Source organism: Misgurnus anguillicaudatus, chromosome 14, assembly GCF_027580225.2.
Source record: "Misgurnus anguillicaudatus chromosome 14, ASM2758022v2, whole genome shotgun sequence".
Lineage (NCBI taxonomy): Eukaryota > Metazoa > Chordata > Actinopteri > Cypriniformes > Cobitidae > Misgurnus > Misgurnus anguillicaudatus.
In genome coordinates, this window is record NC_073350.2 from 15,576,775 (window position 1) to 15,596,460 (window position 19,686).

Sequence of the window (19,686 nt, forward strand, 5' to 3'; positions counted from 1 at the left end):
CATGATCTGTGAAAGCCAATGTTGATATTTGAATTTGCCTAAACATACACGCTCCTACCCCAATAGAATCTGGACCTTCTTTTGATAGACCAATCCCACACATACGCAGCCCAGGCAATGATGTCGATTAGTAGACACGCCCCTTACTGCAGATTGGCTACAAGTGTGCTTTGGTACTCGTCCTGACTCCCTTTTCCAAAGCGTTTTTCAAAAATTGTGCACCCCGCCTTTAATGAACATGTAATACGTGCTGAGAGCATTCATTCAACACTGAAAAAAATGATACATTGAATTTAATAATTTTTTTAAAGGTAAGTGGTTGCAATCAATTTATTTAAGCAACATTTAAACAAAAGTTTTATATTTTATTTTACGTTACTAATTTTGTTTTTGTTTAAATGTAGCTTAAATAAATTGATTGCAACCGCTTACCTTAAAAAATTGATTAAATTCAATGAATCATTTTTTCAGTGAATATCATTATCTAATTTTTGATGTAGGTGGCGTTTAGCGGCTTTTGCATCTGAGCTCCTCATATGTACACTATTTGCACATATTGTAGGCTGGATTAAACCATCAAAATATGAGGTCTGTGGTATAAAACTTCTGATATATTTTTTGGACAAATCATTTTGCAAAAAGGCAAACCACAGCATATCTATGAAATCTGGGTTTTGAATATACAAAAAATGCATAGAAAAGAAAAAGCTTACAAGTAATAAAGCCTACAATTTTATGTGTTAGTAATATTTTTTAATCCTGTTTTGTAGTAATATTTTGTAGTCATTGTCCTGGGTCATGTCTTTATAAACTTTGCATGTGTGGTCTGTGTACTTTTTCCTTTTTTTCAAAGCTGAGCTTAATTTTAAACACCAATGCATACATTTTTAATGGATCTTTAATACAATATTTGTATATATTGAGCGGAGATGTCAATTGTTCAAAGTTGGACATCACTTTTGGCCACTACTGAATAGACTTTCTGTTGGGGGATCATCACAATAAAGTGTTAGAAAGCAGTATGCTAATATTATAATGATAGTTAGTTAACATGTACGTGCTTCTGTAGCTCAACTGCTAGAGCACCGAGTTAGCAGTGGAAAAGTTGTGGGTTTGATTCCCAGAAAAAAACTTTAAGGATGCTCTGATCAATCGGCTGTAGGTCGGCATCGCATTAAATGACTCGATTGGTACTCGCTAAATTTGCTGATCTCATAAACCAATCTTTTTATTTACTTTTGTCATCATAGGGTTCCTGAATGCGGTTCAATTTGAGACGTGAGCGTGAGCATTTTTACAACGTGTTGTTCATGTGCGACATGCAAATTCGGATTTCTCTCTCTGCCTTTAGAGACATATGTGTATTTTCTATGAGGTCCTGCTCCAGTCCTAACATGCAGCGCGACCTTCACATCCCCATCAAATAGCATATACAACATGTATATCTATCGCAGACATTGCATCTTTATGCCGAAAGATTGTTATTTGCATGCGTTTTAAAGTTTTGAAAGTTTAAACTTTCATTTTCTCAAAGGCAACATCTGTGGTATTACTTTAATAGAAAAAGTATTAACAGTTACAGTCATTAAAGAGCTTACATATCAGCTTGAAGAATCAGTATTTGGAGGTATCGGCTGATCATGACGTAAACAAGGAATCGGTACTCTGTATCAGCTGCAAAAATCCTGATCGTAGCATTCACTCAAAAAAACATACACTCCTTTGAATACACTGTAAATACCTTTGGATAAAAGCATATGCTTAATGCATACATGTAAATGCAGGCACAACATTCCTTATAGTCAACAGAATGTCAAAAGGGACCATCAAAATAAAATGATGCCATTATGCTTGGAAAAACATACCTAGTTATTTACCAATATAAAAGTGAATGTATGTAAAACCTCTCGGGCACGAGGGGTTAATGTTGTTAGCGATGATTGCACTTGATTTACTGTTAAATTACAGTGGAATTATGTGGAAAGCCAAGAAAGAGCTGGCAGAGAGAGTTGAAGTGTGTGTATTTAAGAAGACTTTGACACTTAACCACCACACATCTGTCTCATGATGCTAGTTACTAGGTTGAGCCACTTTTAATGACTTTACGGTATTCATGCATTAAAAGGTAATTAGCTGATCTCAAGTGATCACCTCAGCCAAGAGTCAATTAGTTAAGGTTTTTGTTAATGTGAGAAAGGGTGGAGAGATAGTACAGACGTGCCGACAGATATTAATGACCTAGGAGCGATAGCTAAGCAACTAGAGTAAATCACCGCGAATGCAATCGGGGTCACATTAAAAAGAAAGTTACCTGGAGCTGTCCTCTGTGATCTCTTAGTCTTGTGCGGGTTTAGGGGACAGTTTGTTCCTTTTCGGCACCGGTTTAACCCTGCTGCATCTCAAATGAACAGATTCGCAGTTCGTTGACCTTCACGCAGGCCTCAGATGGGTCCAGATGTTCTTCCGTCTAGAGAACATCCCCTATGAACGCCACTCACGGGCTTTCCTAAGCCGTTCGGAGCTTGTTATATTAGCCTGTTAAATGTTACCAATTACCTCTCAGGAGGAATAAAAATAGATTGAAACTGAATTAATTACTGGGGGAATTATAAACAAGTATTTACATTTATTAAGAGAGCTTTTCAAGTGATGGCAGATGGGCATCATAGCTGATAAATCTTTACAGCTTATTGAGCTCGGAAACACAACAAGGAAGATAAACGTATACCGCATTATTAACTCATTAACACCGTTTTGGGGAGAAATGCAAATCGTTGCTAACATTTCGGTTCTCTTTTTAAGCCATGCATTGTACCTTGTTGGGACATTCCACTTTTATTGAAAATATGCAAATTTTCTAGCTCCCCTAGAGTTAAACATTTGATTCTTACCGTTTTGGAATCCATTCAGCTGATCTCCGGATCTGGCGCTAGCACTTTTAGCATAGCTTAGCGCAATGCATTGAATCTGATTAGACCATTTAGCATTGTGCTAAAAAATGACCAAAGAGTTTTGATATTTTTCCTATTTAAAACTTGACTCTTCTGTAGTAACATTGTGTACTAAGACCGACGGAAAATTAAAAGTTGCGATTTTTTAGGCAGATATGGCTAGGAACTATAATCTCATTCTGGCGTAATAATCAGTGACTTTGCTGATGTAACATGGCTGCAGCAGGCGTAGTGATAGTACGCACTGCCCCGGAAATAGTCCCCTGCCATTGAAAGTAACCAAGGGGACTATTTTTGGTAAGTGTGTAATATAAAAACTCTTTGGTTATTTTTTAGCGCGATGCTAATGGTCTAATCAGATTCAATGGATTGTGCTAAGCTATGCTTAAAGTGCTAGCGCCAGAACCGGAGATTAGCTGAATGGATCCCAAAACTGTAAGAATCAAATGTTTAACCCTAGGGGAGCTGAAAATGAGCATATTTTCAAAAAAGTGGAATGTCCCTTTAAAGTGTGCCACATTTATTGTTGTCCTGGACTAAGTGGTTCTCAAAAAATGGGGCCTTATTACAAAATGCACATGGACAAATTGAGGGTAGGAACTGGGAAGATTAGAGCAGGTGGCTTTATTCATCACATGCTAGTAAGATATACAGTTCCTCACTATTCCCTGCTTATTGGCCTGTTCTGCAAAAATATTCCCATATAGCGCCGAGTCATATGACCGGCATGTGGTGAACTTCAACAGCCTCTCCAAGATTACCATATGGCTATACATTGCACAAACATATCTCTAAGTTTCCCTGCCAAGACCAATACACAAACTACGGTCGTATTAGGTCAAAACAGTCTGAAGGTTAGCGAGATGCTAAATGCGAGTTAGTCAGGCAATCTGGCAACTTCCATTCTTGCCAAATGAAAATTGCCACTCACAGTGTGCAGGATAGCTTTACAGTCTATGTTTTTCGGTGGCCTAACCAATCAGAGCTATAATGGGAACATGTGCTCTATAGCCAGCGACACTCTCTTTAACATTTACAAGGTTTTAGGATTTAATGAGGAGAGGGCGTAAAGGCTCTCTGTTTAATTTGTTGGCCTTTAAATTGACTGCAGGGTTGTCTTATGACTATTTGCTGAGAGGCGTAGGAAGACGGAGCGAGGGTTTATTGATATCTTTGCTGTATCGACAGCGAGATGGGAGAGAGCGGTTGAATGGTCAGTCAGTCATGTGCTTTTACATTATTGTTTTGGATTGGGTAATACTTTGGCTTTTGACCAGTGTGTTTTATATTTAGTCAAACACATCACAACTTCAAGAGTTGTGAGATTACGACAGTGTCTTTAATAGCAACCTGCTTCTTCTTTGGTGTCACAAAGCATATTAGATGTTTGTTTTCAGCTCTTGTTTTTATGGTTCAATAAAGTTACAAAGAGCAAATAACTTAAAGTAACATGACATCAGAATAATTTTTTGTTTTTTTATTACACAATTCAATGCATTTCCACACAATGAATGATTCAGTGCACTTGATCAAAATTTTAATCAATCTCCAATTTAACAAAACAAAATAGATTCGGGAAATCAATTTTTAATGTGGGTGCTTCACTTTAGAAGGAGGGCTTGAGAATAAGGGCAAGCGTAAACGATGCTCGGGCCAGTGCTAGATCGTCACACAAAAGTTTATCATTCGCATGTGTCTTATGCATTGCCAATTAAACTCTTTCCCCACCCCACCATTGGTAATTTATCTCGTCAATTAAGAAAAAAAGTTGCCCTGCAAATGACAAGTTTTTACGGCAATACATATTTCCACTATTATCCACTAGGTGGCACTTTTACACAACTTATAAAACACTAAAGTATCCATGGAAAAACAGTAATGTATGTAGGGCTGTCACAATGATTAAATAATTGCCTCATTGCGATTGTTTGACCTCATCGCAATGATTTAAGATCACCGCAGTGATTGCACATCTCTTTAAAAAACACAAGGGGGAGCTGCACTGCCTGTATAAACGAGACAGAATCAGATTACTTTTAAATAAATGTTATGTGTATTCATATTTACTGCCAGGTAAATAATATAAATAATCACAACGATGTGTGAAAGTACTTCATAAACAAAGAAAATAATGTATGAGAATTAAATGTCAAAAACAATAAACAGACAATTAATTGTCATAATCGTCAAAGCCCTAAAACAGGCAATTAATCGTCACAATTGTCCAAATTTATTAGACAATTAACCAAATTTAATAACCGTGACAGCCCTAGGTGTATGTTTTGATCATCACTCTGAAGCTGATCTCTAATAAAAGTCCTTTACAAAAATACAATAATCTCAGCTTTTTGCTTAACTCTTTCCTCGCAATTGAAGAGTTATCTCGTCAATTAAGAGAAAAGATTTGCATGAAAAACGTGTCGCTGATGAGGTTTTATGTTAGTCTGTAATACCGCACTTACCCAATTTATAAAAAACTGAAGCAAAAAATTATTTACAAATTTTTAACTCTGTCTATGTTTTTATAATCATTCTGCATCTGATCTCTAACAAAATTCCTTCACAAAAATGCAATATTTTTTTCCGTTTTGTTTGTTTGAAAACAGAGGGTCAGTTCTTTCATTTGATATATTTGTATGTTTATATATTTTTAGAAGAAAATTTAGCTGGAAGGCATTTTGTGAAACTTTTGTGAAAATCTCAAAAAATGCTGGCGGGCAACTTTTCAAAAAAAGGCTGATGGGGATAAAATGTTGAATTTTTTAAGGATCTACCCATATGTGATAGGTAATAAAAGACAGCAAATGAAGATAGGATTAAACAATGTTTTTTTTTTTCTCTGTATGTTTATATATTTAAAGATGAACACTTCCTGGAAGGTATTAATCCTTTGTGAAAATTATAAAAAATGCTGCCACTGGCTGAAAACTTAGGAAAAAAAACACTGGCGGGGAAAGAGTTAAATATTCAAGCAAAGATGATGCAAAACAGATCTCAGTGTGCTACTCACATGCTGTTTGATACGTTTTTTTTTTGTGCTCACGTCCAAAGCGTGTGCCCTGAAAGCTGTACCTCAAGGCTTTAGACAGCACGCAAATACCAGGTTCATGTTATCTTGCTCTTGAACTGACACGTTTACACAAAATGATTTCAAAATGCAGCAATTATTCTTGTAAACATAGTCTGTTATGTGAATTTGAATAATTTAGAAGGAAAATGCATGTGTAACAGCATTGCGGATCCGCTGGCATTACATGTAGGTCTCAAAGTGACAGTACACTAAATTAATTCCACATCTGCAAAATTTGAATATTTAATGAAGTATTGACTAATTAATCGATCTTGGATTAATCTAAATCTAATCGAATCAAAACCATATAAAAAGTGTCAAATTATCAAAATGGTACCCAGCCCTATCAAATAAAAATCCAATGCAAACCAATCTTGCTCTACATTTTGTTACCCTCAATGAATATCCATTGTCAATTTGTTATGTCAGAAGTGGGCTGTTCAATTTGTTTCTTGTAAATAAATGATTGTTCCCCACCATGTACCCATTAACTCTATCCCCACCATTAACGAGCTAACTTGTCAATTAAGAGAAAACGCTTCCCTGCCAATGACAAGTTTTTCTGGCAATCCGTATTTACGCTATTATCCACCAGGTTGCACTCTTACCCAACTTATAAAACCAGGAAGTATTCTGTTAGGGCAAACAGTTCAAACTCCATGTATACGTTGAAGATCACTCTGAATCTGATCTCTATCAAAAGTCCTTCACAAAAATGCAATTATATCAGCTTTTTGGTCAAAATTTGGTGATAAAAAGGTTGAGAGCATGATGAAAAGCTTTCTGGATGGCATTAAACTTTTGTGAAAATCATAAAAAAAAAACTTTTTAAAAAACACTGGTGGGGAAAGAGTTAAATGTACAGTTCACCCAAAAATGAAAATTCTGTCATAATTTTCCCATCCTCATGTTGTTCTAATCCTGTATGAATTTCTGATTTCTGATGAACACAAAAGAAGAAGTTTTGATAAATGATGGTAAGCACACAGCTGATTGTAACCATTGACTTCCATTGTAAAAAAACAAAACAAATACTATGTAAGGATTGTGATAAATGACGAAGAAGATATTTTGATAAATGATGGTAAGCACACAGTTAACGGTATCTATTGAATTCCATAATATTTGTTTTCCCTAAGTCAATGGTTACAATCAGCTTTGTGCTTCCCATCATTTATCAAAATATATCCATTTGTGTTTATCAGAAAAAATTAATTCATACAGGATTAGAACAACATGAGAAAATGACAGAATTTTCATTTTTGGGTGAACTATCCCTTTAAAGACCAACTTTGTCTTGGATCACGGCACGGTGAAGTACACAAAGCTCAAGCATTAAGAAAAGTTTAATTGGAGAAGTACTTCCCAATTTACTCCCCACTTTGTGTAGCACAAAATGACTAACCATTTAAAGATGTTTAACCTCCGGGGAGCTGTGGCCATTTGTAACCTATCTTGAGTTTAGCTAAAGAAGTTTATTACCATTAAACAAAGAAGCAAATATAGCCTTGTGTTTCGACTCAGTGGTCAGTCATGAGCGTCCCTGGGTGCTGTGGGTCTTTAGATGTTATTAGCGGGGCGTATCGAACGTCGCAGAATATACGAGTCTAACAGTTTAAATTTAGAAGCTGTTTTTTATCTCCTCTGTCTAATTAGGAGCAGTGGAGACTAATTGTTAATGGCATGGATGTTATTGCTCTGTCTTTCTTTTTTTATTCTGAATGGAACAGACTCCCTTTGTGAGGTATAATTAGGTTTTATAGCTCAAATTTTAGCCTGGCCTTCTTCTTGCGGGAGTTCTCACGATTTTTACCCGTCGTCACAGCAATTAGCAAAAGTCCGGTTCTTGTTCCTCAAAGCACTAATTCAGAGTTTTTTTCTTTCTGTGATGTTAAAAACTGCAGTACTTTTTAGAATGCAGATTTTCTCATTTCAGTCAATTAATATTAGGAGAACGAGCAACGGGAAACATGGCAATGGTATTGGGTACATCCTCTGCTCTTATGGCCAACAGAGGTTCACAAGAAAGCCGTAAGCACTTTTTATATCATTATGAGTGATAGTACCATCGACCCCAGTGGTAGAAAATGCTGTACTCTTAGTATATAATGAAATCAGACATTTGTGTCTTTATTAGATAGATTATTTATCCTGAAGTCGTTTTCCTTCTCGAGTCTCCACACCACATTTACACGCCCACAATCACATTTGGTCCTCGCACGAAATGTTGTTTCTGGATGAAGTGTGAAAATGGGGCTGCAGTGAACCAGAAATGGATCTCACACATTGTGTCAGTTTGAATAATTTATTGCATAGACCCACATAAGATTATAGGTCATTAGATGTTGTGAGATTGCTTATTGTCACGTCTACCTGCAGGGCAGAGCAGCTTTCTATCTCCTCACATAAACATTTGAGCTGATATAATGAATCTTATAAACAGCGAAGATTCTGTTAAATGGGTAGTTCACTCAAAAATGAAAATTGTGTCATTATTTACTCACCATTATGTACTTACTAACTTGAGTTACTCTGTATAATTTTTTTTTTTGCTGACCATAAAGGAAAATATTTGTAATCAAGCAGGAGCAGTACTGACTTCCAAAATACTATGGAAGTTAATGGTGCTCTGAAATGGTTTGCTTACAAACATTGCTCAAAATATCTTTTGTGTTCAGCAAAACAAACAAAAAAAGTTTATACAACTTGAGGGTGATTAAATACTAAATTTTCATTTTGGGGTGAACTGGCCATTTAAAGCGTAACTAAACCACTGTTCAGAGCCTGACTCCACCCACTGGAAATATTTGAAAAATGCAAGAAAAGTGGGCAGATCCCAACGGAGATAGAGGGGATGAACTAAGCTCGTTAAGTGTGTGGTGAGATCGTAACAAGGGCGTGGTGAGCTTGAACCTGCTTACATCACAAGGTATGTTTTGGACCCAACATCCAATAGAAAAATTCAACTGCAGTAGCCACCGTTCAACCTGAAGAGGGCAGCACTCAGACGTTTTTACACCATATATTGTTGTATTGAAACACTTTATATCCAAATGTCAAAAAACGTACTAAAATCAATGAACAGCACTAATAAAGCCCAATTCTTACAGATCATTAACTAAAAAAGTTGGTTTAGGGTTTAGTTACTCTTTAAGCTTAGCTCTTACTGTGGGTTCACCCCAGACGTGTTTGAGGCGTCAAATTCCCATCTACCGCGCGTAGTTGTGCGCTTGAACATTTTGAGTGTACTCGCTTCATTCGTGCGTGAAAGCCGCACGTGAAATTCTAGTCATCGAGACATTTGGAAATTTGCGTCATAGGAGGGGCATCTGCAACTCCGCTCGCTTCCTGTAATCACGTCACTACTAGAGCAAGCTCCTGATTGGTTAACGCGGCACGTTTTTCTGCCAAAGTTCAGATTTTTCACCTCGCGCGTTTCCCGCGGCAATGCTCAATTCATTTCATTCGTGCTAACTAGACACGTGAATAATGCGGAATAGCGTCTACCGCACTAAACGGCTCATAACGCATCTTTACACTCACTTAACATTCAAATAACTCGCGCTTGATGCCTCTACCGCGGCTGGTGTGAATGCAACATTATTCATATACAAACCACATTATATTATTTTTTGTGGTGGTTAACTTTACATGTGTGCACAAGTTAAATGGATCTAAAGGGCTACATAAATTACATACTGAGGCAGTTGTCATCCAATATTAGTTTTCTTTTTGACCAGTTTAAATATCTAAATTGGATAGTTGTTGCTATTGGGTAAATTAATGTTGAATTCTAAAATACTTAAATATGAGGGTGTTCCTGTAGCTCATTTGGTAGAGCATTTGTGTGGGTTTGATTCCAAATAATATTTATTATAAAACATATTAAAAATAATTATAAGCCTTATTTCATTTCAATAAACAGTATTCAGCAAATACACAAAAACTTAAATCTGAGCAAATCAATTTAGCATTTAAAATATGTTTTATGGCCACCCAAACACAGGCCAGACGCCAAGGACAAAACAAGGCTAAATTTGGGCTGTCAGTGAAAATTAAATGGATGTCTAAACAGTCCTTCCAGAATTTTTTGTTATTGTTGCGGGCAAATATCCTTGATCTTGCGGTACATTTTTTTTAAAAATGCAATGGAATATGTGGGATATTTATGCAATGAATTTGCAGGAACTGGCAAAAATTGCGAGAACTTGCAAAACTTGCAGCTTTTCAATTATGTTCACGTCACTTAATGTTCACGTCAATAATGTTCCCATGGCAACAGGGGACATGGCTGCGCTTGTGTTAAGTAAATGCAACATTTTTTAACTTTCTGCAAAGATATATGTGACTTTTTGCTACGAAAATACAGGATTATAAAATCATGCAAGTCCCGCATATTTTGCGTAAGGAACTCTGCCATTTACGCTGCGAAAGTTGGGCGCACTTGAAAAAATGCGGCCTTCGCATAAATATGCGGGCTGATTATGCATTGAATCATGCGATTGCATTATCGCGTTTTTCTGGAGGGACTGTCAAAAGGGCCATTTACATTCTAAATATAACTATAAAAAATAGTTGTAGAAATAGTTTTATTTTAAAGAGAATAGCATAATTCACACCACAACTATAATGATAAAATTAACATTATGATCAGTTGCCGGGCGTTTTTTTCCCAATTAATGAACGATAAACCAATGACAGCCAATCAAATCTACTTATATTTAAAGTGCACATGCATTTAAAATGACAGGCACTGTGGAGAAGTCAATTACATAAAATGACCTCAGATACGCACAACTGGCGCAACGTCATAGAATGTCTCTGAAAAGGTTCACGCCCACTTTTGGGGGAAAACAGACTAGACCTTCCATTGACTTCCATTCAAAATAGCGGAACAAAGCTACGTTCGTACACATCCAGCAGGCATAAATAACTTATGAAATCACTCAGATTAAACATGTTGAGTAATTATCTGTCCACCCTGCCTGCCATAGAGCGCGAAAGATACATTAACATATTTAATTTGGTCAATATAAAAACATGTCCCTTTCATTATCCCAGCGTCAAATTTGTGTAACAACGCTCCCTATTGGCCAGAGGTATCTTAGCCTGACATTTACTCGTACCTCATCAAGTCAACGGGGAAGCAGGTGAATGATTTTACTTCGTATTTGAAAGTTACTTCGTATTTATATATTATGTCTTTATATTTAGAGTACTGAGTGCACTTTTCCGTCCAGCCATACAACTAGCCTTAGTGATTTTCCAGCAATCACTAAATAGCATTGTTACACAAATTTGATGCTGGGAGAATGAAAGGGACACGTTTTTATATTGACCAAATTAAATCTTTCGCGCTCTATGGCAGGCAGGGTGGACAGACATGTTTAATCTGAGTGATTTCATAAGTTATTTACGCCTGCCGGCTGTGTACGAGCGTTGCTTTGTTCCGCTATATTAAGTTCCCGGATGTGCCGGTAGTCCGTAATTCACTGTTTAGAGATACATGAAACGCAGCGTTGAGGTCATCTGCTGGTTATAGCAACTGTAAATGCAACAAGAACAGCATATTTATACATTTAATGACTTATTAAAAATGGCAAACGTTTTAATTAAAGCAACACTAAAGAGTTTTTTTTCCTTAAAATAACATTTCCAAAAACGTTTCAGTCGTTCATCCACTCGAAACAGGGTGAACGGCACTTTCACATTCGCTTTGCAGCCCTCTATCGGCCAAAACCGCACTAAAGAAGTTTCCAACCGTAGGGTCGCGGTCCTGTAGTTCGAGTGAAAACTACAAAAACTTGCTTTACGGCAGACCTACAATCCAATCAGAGCCAGCTTTGCTGCAGTAGGCTAAATTATTTACAACGGCGGTAATGGACAATTCCGCTTCCAACCTGTAGGGGGAGCAAAGAGCAAAAACTCTTTAGTGTTGCTTTAAAGGAAATATGCTAGATTAGTTAACTGCATTGAGAGTAAATGGATTGCGCAAGTACTGCGCCTCGCGAGCAAATTAGCATAAATTATGTTATCGTCCAGTGGTGTGGACAATAATATAATTATCGCTATAGTTAACATTATAGTTATTGTTATAATGCGAACGGCCATAGGCAAAAAATAAATGAAACCAAACACAGCTGTATGACTAAAGTAGGTTACTCATAGCTTGACTATATTGGGTCTATAGATAACCTTGACGGTGAAATGATTGCTATTGCTTGCTGGGATCAGACTATGCATCAGTCAAACTTCAAGGCTGATATTTCTGTGTGATATGCTCTATATGCTGTAATTGTTTTCTGTGTATACGCAGCAATTACACACTTAATAAAATGTCATTAAGTTGTTTCATTAAACAGGAAATCTGTAAACAATCCATAATTTCTCTCGGGGTCAGACTACAAGGACAATTTGCTTTCCAGGATCCTAAGATCAGGCCTTTTGTCGGTGTAAGCACATTAGCAATTTGTTTAAGTAGAATTGATCACGTACTTTGAAATTCCCCTGTCAAGATCATCTTTTGTGATTGTTTTTCACTTGTCAGTTCTTCTATAAACAGTAATTAATTCATCTATTGATGGATGTTGTTGCCTGACAGTTTCAGATAAAAAAAAACACAAACATTTTAGTCTTTTTAATGAGGCAATTGTTTGAATGATTGTTGGGAGTTGTCGAGTAGTTTGTGTGAAACTGATGCTTTTCTTCTTTCTCCTTAAACTAATTAATCGATCCTAACAAACCTTACTGAGTGTGACTTGAATTAAATGTGAAACAGCCTGCTTAGATACAGTTCACTGCATCGGCTGTTTGATCTGTAATAGCATTTGTAGAATATGCATCAATATGATAGCGTCTTACTTTCACTAACCATTTCTCAGTTTTCAAGATTGAAGTCTATTTCATCTGATTATACTGTACTTTAAGATCTCAAGGGGACATTGAGAACATGGCACCAGTAATACACTACATGCTTTAAATCTCCAGTGCCTCTCATTTTCCCACTACTGTAGACCTTTCAGTCCATAAAATGAGATATTTCAAGGATGCTGGTGCTAAGGTTTGTGTGAGAGATACAGTGTGACACAAACTTAATGCTCACATTCAAACCCAAAGGATACATAAAAGGAATCTTTATGCTCACTGGAGTCTTCTTATTTACCGTCACTCGACATTATTCTGTCTCACGACAAATACTGTGACCTTGATCTGTGTAGGGTCTCTTGACAGGAGGGTTTTTGAGGATTCAGGCAGTAGGAGAATGATAAAATTGTATGCATACTGTGCGAAAGTCATGGCTGTAATGCTAAAATGTTAGTACAGAAGATACCCCATCTGCCTGGTCAAGTATGGATTTTAAAAGCTGTCTGTGATGTGGATGCATGTGCGGTTTTTGTAAAAGCGCATAGGTCTGAGTAGTTCATAAAAACATTCAGTCATCATTTACTCACACACTATTTCAAACCTATATAACTTTTTTCTGCAAAATGAAAGTAATTGTAAACTGGATCTGTCAAGCTTTAATATATATAAGGGTGATTCTCGCGAAATTAGACTTATGAGGTGTAAAGAAACTAGGGCTGTCAATAGATTAAAAAAATTAATCTAGATTAATCGCATGATTTCATGAGTTAACTGCGATTAATCGCAAATTAATCGCACATTTTTATCCATTCTAAATTTACCCTAATTTAACACTTTTCAGGTTTTTAATATTCTAATCATATATACATATATAGATGCTTTATGGAAATGTATGTTAACAACAGCCTGTTTACATTTTAACAGAATCACCAGCCATTGTTTTGTATATGAATTTTCCTTTCAGAAGATTTTTCTTTCTCCATTTTTGTTTGCTGCTGCATCATTTGTGACATGTGCTGGCAAGTTGAGTCGGAATTAGCAAATTTTTAAAAAATAGTTGTTCATATTTTGACATTCTCTATTAAAACATAGAACAATGCATGATTTGTTGAAATATAACAAAATATGACAGAACTACATGTGTTTGAAGTTGAAAGAGTCAAATTACCACAAACATTTCCACATCCATACATTATATTACCACATCAATACCTTAAAATCACTGGTAAAACTAATAGATTTAGCACACACAAAGCAAAAACATCATCAATGTATGTTCAACTTTTTTTCCTTTTGTTTGATTGACATTGAGACAGACTGCTTAAAATCTAAGTGATCTAATGTAATGTTACACATCAGATAGTTTTACCCAACAGTTAACCAAACATTTACTTAAAACATAACAGATTATAGAGCCTACCTGCGTGAATTCTTATCAAAACAGATATTTGTAAAACTGTAATTTTGTGTAGATGTCTATATATATTCGGGTCGCGCACTCGCGCGTCTGTGTGCACGCGCTTCAGATGTCAGTCAGTCAGACTCAGCGTGAGGGGATCGCTTTTGAGTCTTGTCGCTCTTAATAACTCTTTAACATTAACCAGGTACCGAACTTTATCTCTCTTAATGACTATTTTAACATCAAGCAAGTCCTGCAGTCTATTTTCTAAGTCATGCATAAAAGCGAAACCAAAATGAATTGAGACGCATCTTTGTATTAGATTAAGCATTAGCCGGAGGACGGTAACGTTACACCTCTCAGACGTATAAATAAAGATCATATCAGATGTCCAACGAGCATTTAGAGCATTGGATTTGGTAGACGATTTGCTTAATGTTCTTATTTCTATGAAAACCTTTTACTCATTTAGAAAGAGTCACATTTGTCTGCGTCTCTGTTCATTTAACTATGGGCTGGACCAAGGGTCAAACAGAAATTGCGCGTTGCGTTAATCTCCGTTAATAAAATTAGTGGCGTTAAATTGAATTTGCGTTAATTTTGACAGCCCTAATATATATATATATATATATATATATATATATATATATATATATATATATATATATATATATATATATATATATATATATATATATATATATATATATATATATATATATATATATATATAAGGGTGATTCTCACGAAATTACTTATGAGGTGTCATGAAACATTTTGATAAAAAAGTAAATGCAAGGTAAAAGTATCAAAATAAGAATCATACAGTTACAAACATCTTTCAAATGACATCATACAAACCAATTTTGTAGTTTTTTTCCACATTTAAGGGGAAAATTTTCATTACTGCAATGTGTCCATGACTGGATTTGGGTTCTCTGACATGGAAATATTTATAATTAAAACATCTAAAAAATAAAAAGCTGCAGTGCATGTTATACTATAAACATTTACAACAAAGAAACGTGTGGTATTTGGTGATCATTGGTTAATGTAGAGACAATAATAAGGAGTATAAATGTGGCCAAGACCAATTTTCTCATCCTCCGCAACAATTTTCAATCATTGTTTAAGCCCTCAATGAACTAACATTTTCAAAAAAAAAAAATTTTTTTTTGAAAGGGACATATTTGACTGTGACACACAAGATGGCTACCAGGTAAGCAGTTCATATTTTTTCTCTCCAGATAAAAGTTGAAATTTGACAACTTTTTAGTTCTCATTACCGAAACATGACTTTGTAAATGCATATATTTAATATAATATCATGTTGCGGTAATGATAATTTTTGATAATGCTAATCTAAAAAATGTAAATAATTCTATAGGAAATATTTATTAAATCCTCTAAAAATAATGGTTAGTAAGTTCAGACCTAAATCTTATATGTGCAAAAAATTGGCTTCAATGGCTTTTTTAAAAAAAATCTGATGCTGAACACCTTTTAAGTCTGGATTTCGTGAGAATCCCCCATATATATGGCATTAACATAAACATTATCAGTGATTAGTGACTTGAATTTTGGTCTTTTTCTTTTTTATAAGATATCATATAACTTATATAACTATATACTGCATGAGCATTAAAGCTTGACAGTCTGTTCATTTTATTATATATGGAAAAAGAGCAAGCAGGATAGTCTTGAAATTGACCTTGAACATCTTACAGAAGAGAGAAAGTCATACAGTCTGGATCCACATGAGAATAAACGATAACAGCATTTTCATTTTTGCGTGATAGTTCCCTTAACCCCCCAGCAATACTGGTTTGCACATTTGTACAACATGCATGTTGCAGGAGGCTTTCATGAGGATAAGTCACAAGAGATGAGTATCTTCAAAAGGTTATGCAATGAGAAGCTTGAAAGGTGACCTTAACAACAAACCCTGAAGGCGCACATGCCAAAACATCTCAAGCGAATTTTCGTCCCTGTGACCAAACCAGATGTCCCTGAATCTGACAGACTGCCTCGACAGGATCATAGAAAGCTTTCATATCTTTGCCATATTAGATGATTTGGCTGATATACTCGCTACTGTATGAAAATCTCAAACTGAAGCGATGACTGAGCTCTTTCAGCTCAACATTTCTAAGACCTTGTGTCTCGCACAATGGTGGATTTATCTTCTGTAGCAAGCACCATCAGTGTGGGATTGGTTGTAATAATTACCCATCTGAATTCAATGAGATGTAATAAAGGATGAGTAGACAATATTTCCATTACACCTGACTGGGCCGCTCGGTGTTTAAGAAGGCATTTTTCATCTAGAAGATCTTAATGATGTTGTAGAGTGGGCTGAAAGCATTAGGCACATGTAGATGTCACTGTTACTGTAGGTGATGGCTATGAACCTGAACCATTATATTAAACTTGTGCTGTGGTATAGTAGATATGATTTACATTACTTATTTTGCCAACATTGGATGAAAGTGAGGTTATTTATCTTTTCAAGTGTTTGTTTCTAGTCAGGCCTGGCACCAAGATAGCATAACTGGGGGGTGCACTTTAATTTCTTGGGGGGTGAGTGGAAACGTTATATAAAATGATATAATGTTGGTGGTTTATGATTTGACAGTGCTGTAAAAAGTCCAAAACTTACATTCACAACATTTACAACAATCTCGTAGTTTAACAACATTGTTGGTGTTTGCTTTTTTAAGTCAAACACAGCAGGTAGCTGCTTTCCTCTGAGCTTCTGTGATGATGTCACAGTATCACTAGCACTTTCAATAGCTTTCAGAGAGCAGTTTCATAGCTTTGCACTGATGGGCCTCGAGTGAAAAAGGAAACTTGTTTCAGTTGTCAGGAACAGTGTTGAGGTAACAAGTGTGTTATGCAATCTGATTACCTTTTGGGATGTAATGGCTACAGTATCATAGCCTGTTATATTTTACTAGCAGCTAAAGGACCTGACTTTTCTATTTATTTCGTTTATTTATTTATTTACTGACAAACACAAATTGAAACCTTTTTCCTAACACAGTCCCTTAGGCCCATGGAGTGTTTGGTACTGTACATTACACGTACAGTATGTACTAGTGTCAAAAATTACCTGGGATATTTGCTCACTATAAATGATGGTAACACTTTAGTAATGGGAACACATATATTCTGCCAAATGCATAAATTATAATATATTCACTAATACTACAATGAACTCCTAATTTATAGACCCCTTCAAGGTTTGTAAACATCGAATGATTATCGGGTGCTTGCGCAGCATGGGGTCAAACTGTTCATACAATTGAGGCTTTATAATTGAATCTAACAGGGCTGAAAAATGATGACTTACCTCAAATGAAGTGAGCACTACAAACACGAGCCTCTTTGATCTTTGCATTGTCCCAGTCTGCAGTTAATTGCTTGCAGCCGCAGATGTTGCATTTTTTTGTTTTTGAGATTCTGCATGAATCGCGAAAACTTAACGGAAGACCTGGTTCGATTTTCACAGCCCACGATGTAAGTAGGCAGTTTTGACGATACCGACTAATACGCAACTCAATCTGCTGTAATGACTTTTCTGACCCCGACATGCGCAGCGGGAACCGCCTGTGACGTGAGCCGTGAAGGGGTCTATAGCTTATTAATATTTAGAAGGTAGGTGTTGTAGAGTTTAAGTGTATGGGGTAGGACAAGTGATGTAGAATATATGCTTTATATGTACTAAAAAAGCAAATATGCTAATAAGCTACAAGACAACTAGTTAACGGTAGGGTATCTAATTTTGAAAAATGCTAACGGTAGCCGACTAGCAATGAAATCACAATCCCACCCTCCATTCAAATCGCCATCCAAAGTCACGCCTCTTTCAAACACATGAACACGCACAGATCAGACGTCCACATCTCATGTCTCATTCACCAGTGAGAAAACTTTGCAGTACAAAGTGAATAACATTACCAAAATAACCAACATAAAAAACTGTTTTACATCAGAACAAGTTAAAGCACACTTTCCATTCCCCCTCTGTTTACAGACGGGAGGTGAGCACACGTGAACGCGCTGATGACGTATGGTGTCTGCGTGAACAGGCTGAGCGGTGGCATTCAAATTACGCTTACGGATGAGGGACAAAAAAGGCAACGTCTGTTCGGACCGAAATCTATGATTGCTCTGTAGAGCAGTTTGTCCATATGGGGCTACTGTAGAAACATGGCAGCAACTTCCATGTAAGGCGACCCGTGGTGTATATAGATAAAAATAGCTCATTTTAAAGTTATAAAAACAATATAGTTCATTATGTAAGGTCTTTATAAACCACTGATAATATAGTTATGCTTATTATATTACATTTCTGTCAAGAGATTCTTTGAAAAGTTACACAATGCACCTTTAATGAGATGAGAATAGGTTAGAATTACAATGTCTTTTTATTTGTTTATGAAAAAAGAGCTATGAGCTTCGACATGTTGTGCAATAGCGATTCAGACGTCCCGAATCCCTGTTTATGGTAATTTCCTGACTTCTGTTCCCACTCTCACCCCATATAATTTTATTTCGTGTCTTCACTATTCTGTCTAATAAAGACCAAAAATGACAATGTGAAAATGTCTTCTAATCTCATTCTTATACTAATGCCCATAATTATACCTTAAATATACCTTTAACAGGACATGCATATTGCCGCCTTCTTGAATTCATGATTTTATATATGTGATTTATATGTGTTATTTTTAGACCATTTGCACATTTGCAGTATGTTAAGAATTATGAATCTACTTATTATAAGATGTTTGTACAGGTGTTTTATACAAAAACAATGCTTTTTAGCAAATCTTCCACAGATGTCTCATTGATTTATCTGAGTACCCACATATTCATTCAAATGCCATTTTTTATTTCAGTGATCTGCACACCCAGCTTTGCCCAAAATAGATTTGCATTTGCATTTAGGGCCTAAATATTAAACAAAAGGCATTTTCAGAGCTCTAAACACAAATCAGAATCAAACATGATTTTGCGGATTTTTGTAATGTGTTGTTAAATGGTTTTGAAGTTTGGAATTACTGTTGGATTTGCGAGTTAGTGATTTTGCGCTTTTCTCATTAAAATAGCTTTTTCTGTCACGGTTCGCTTTGTTAACTATTTATCAATAGTACTCACCACCCAAATCGACTCTTTGCTTCTCTTTTTAGCTTGTGCTGTCGGCACCGCCGCCGTGCATCTGGATTGTTTTGAAATTTCATTAACCGAATTACAATTTTCATAATTTGTTTTATCGACACTTCCCAATTTGAGTGGCCCTTGCATAATTTGCATGGCAATGCCGTTAGACACTCACTTATAATGTGTAATATTGGCCTAAATGTACTTCTTATTAAAGTTTGGATTGCTCTGGGTAT

The 19,686-nt window shown here is 36.0% G+C and overlaps 1 protein-coding gene across 1 annotated transcript in view; it reads left to right on the forward strand.

Annotated features, from left to right (window-relative positions):
• The window catches only part of nlgn1 (neuroligin 1), a 261,716-nt gene that overhangs the window by 48,521 nt on the left and 193,509 nt on the right, over positions 1-19,686 (forward strand). The window lies entirely within an intron of this gene.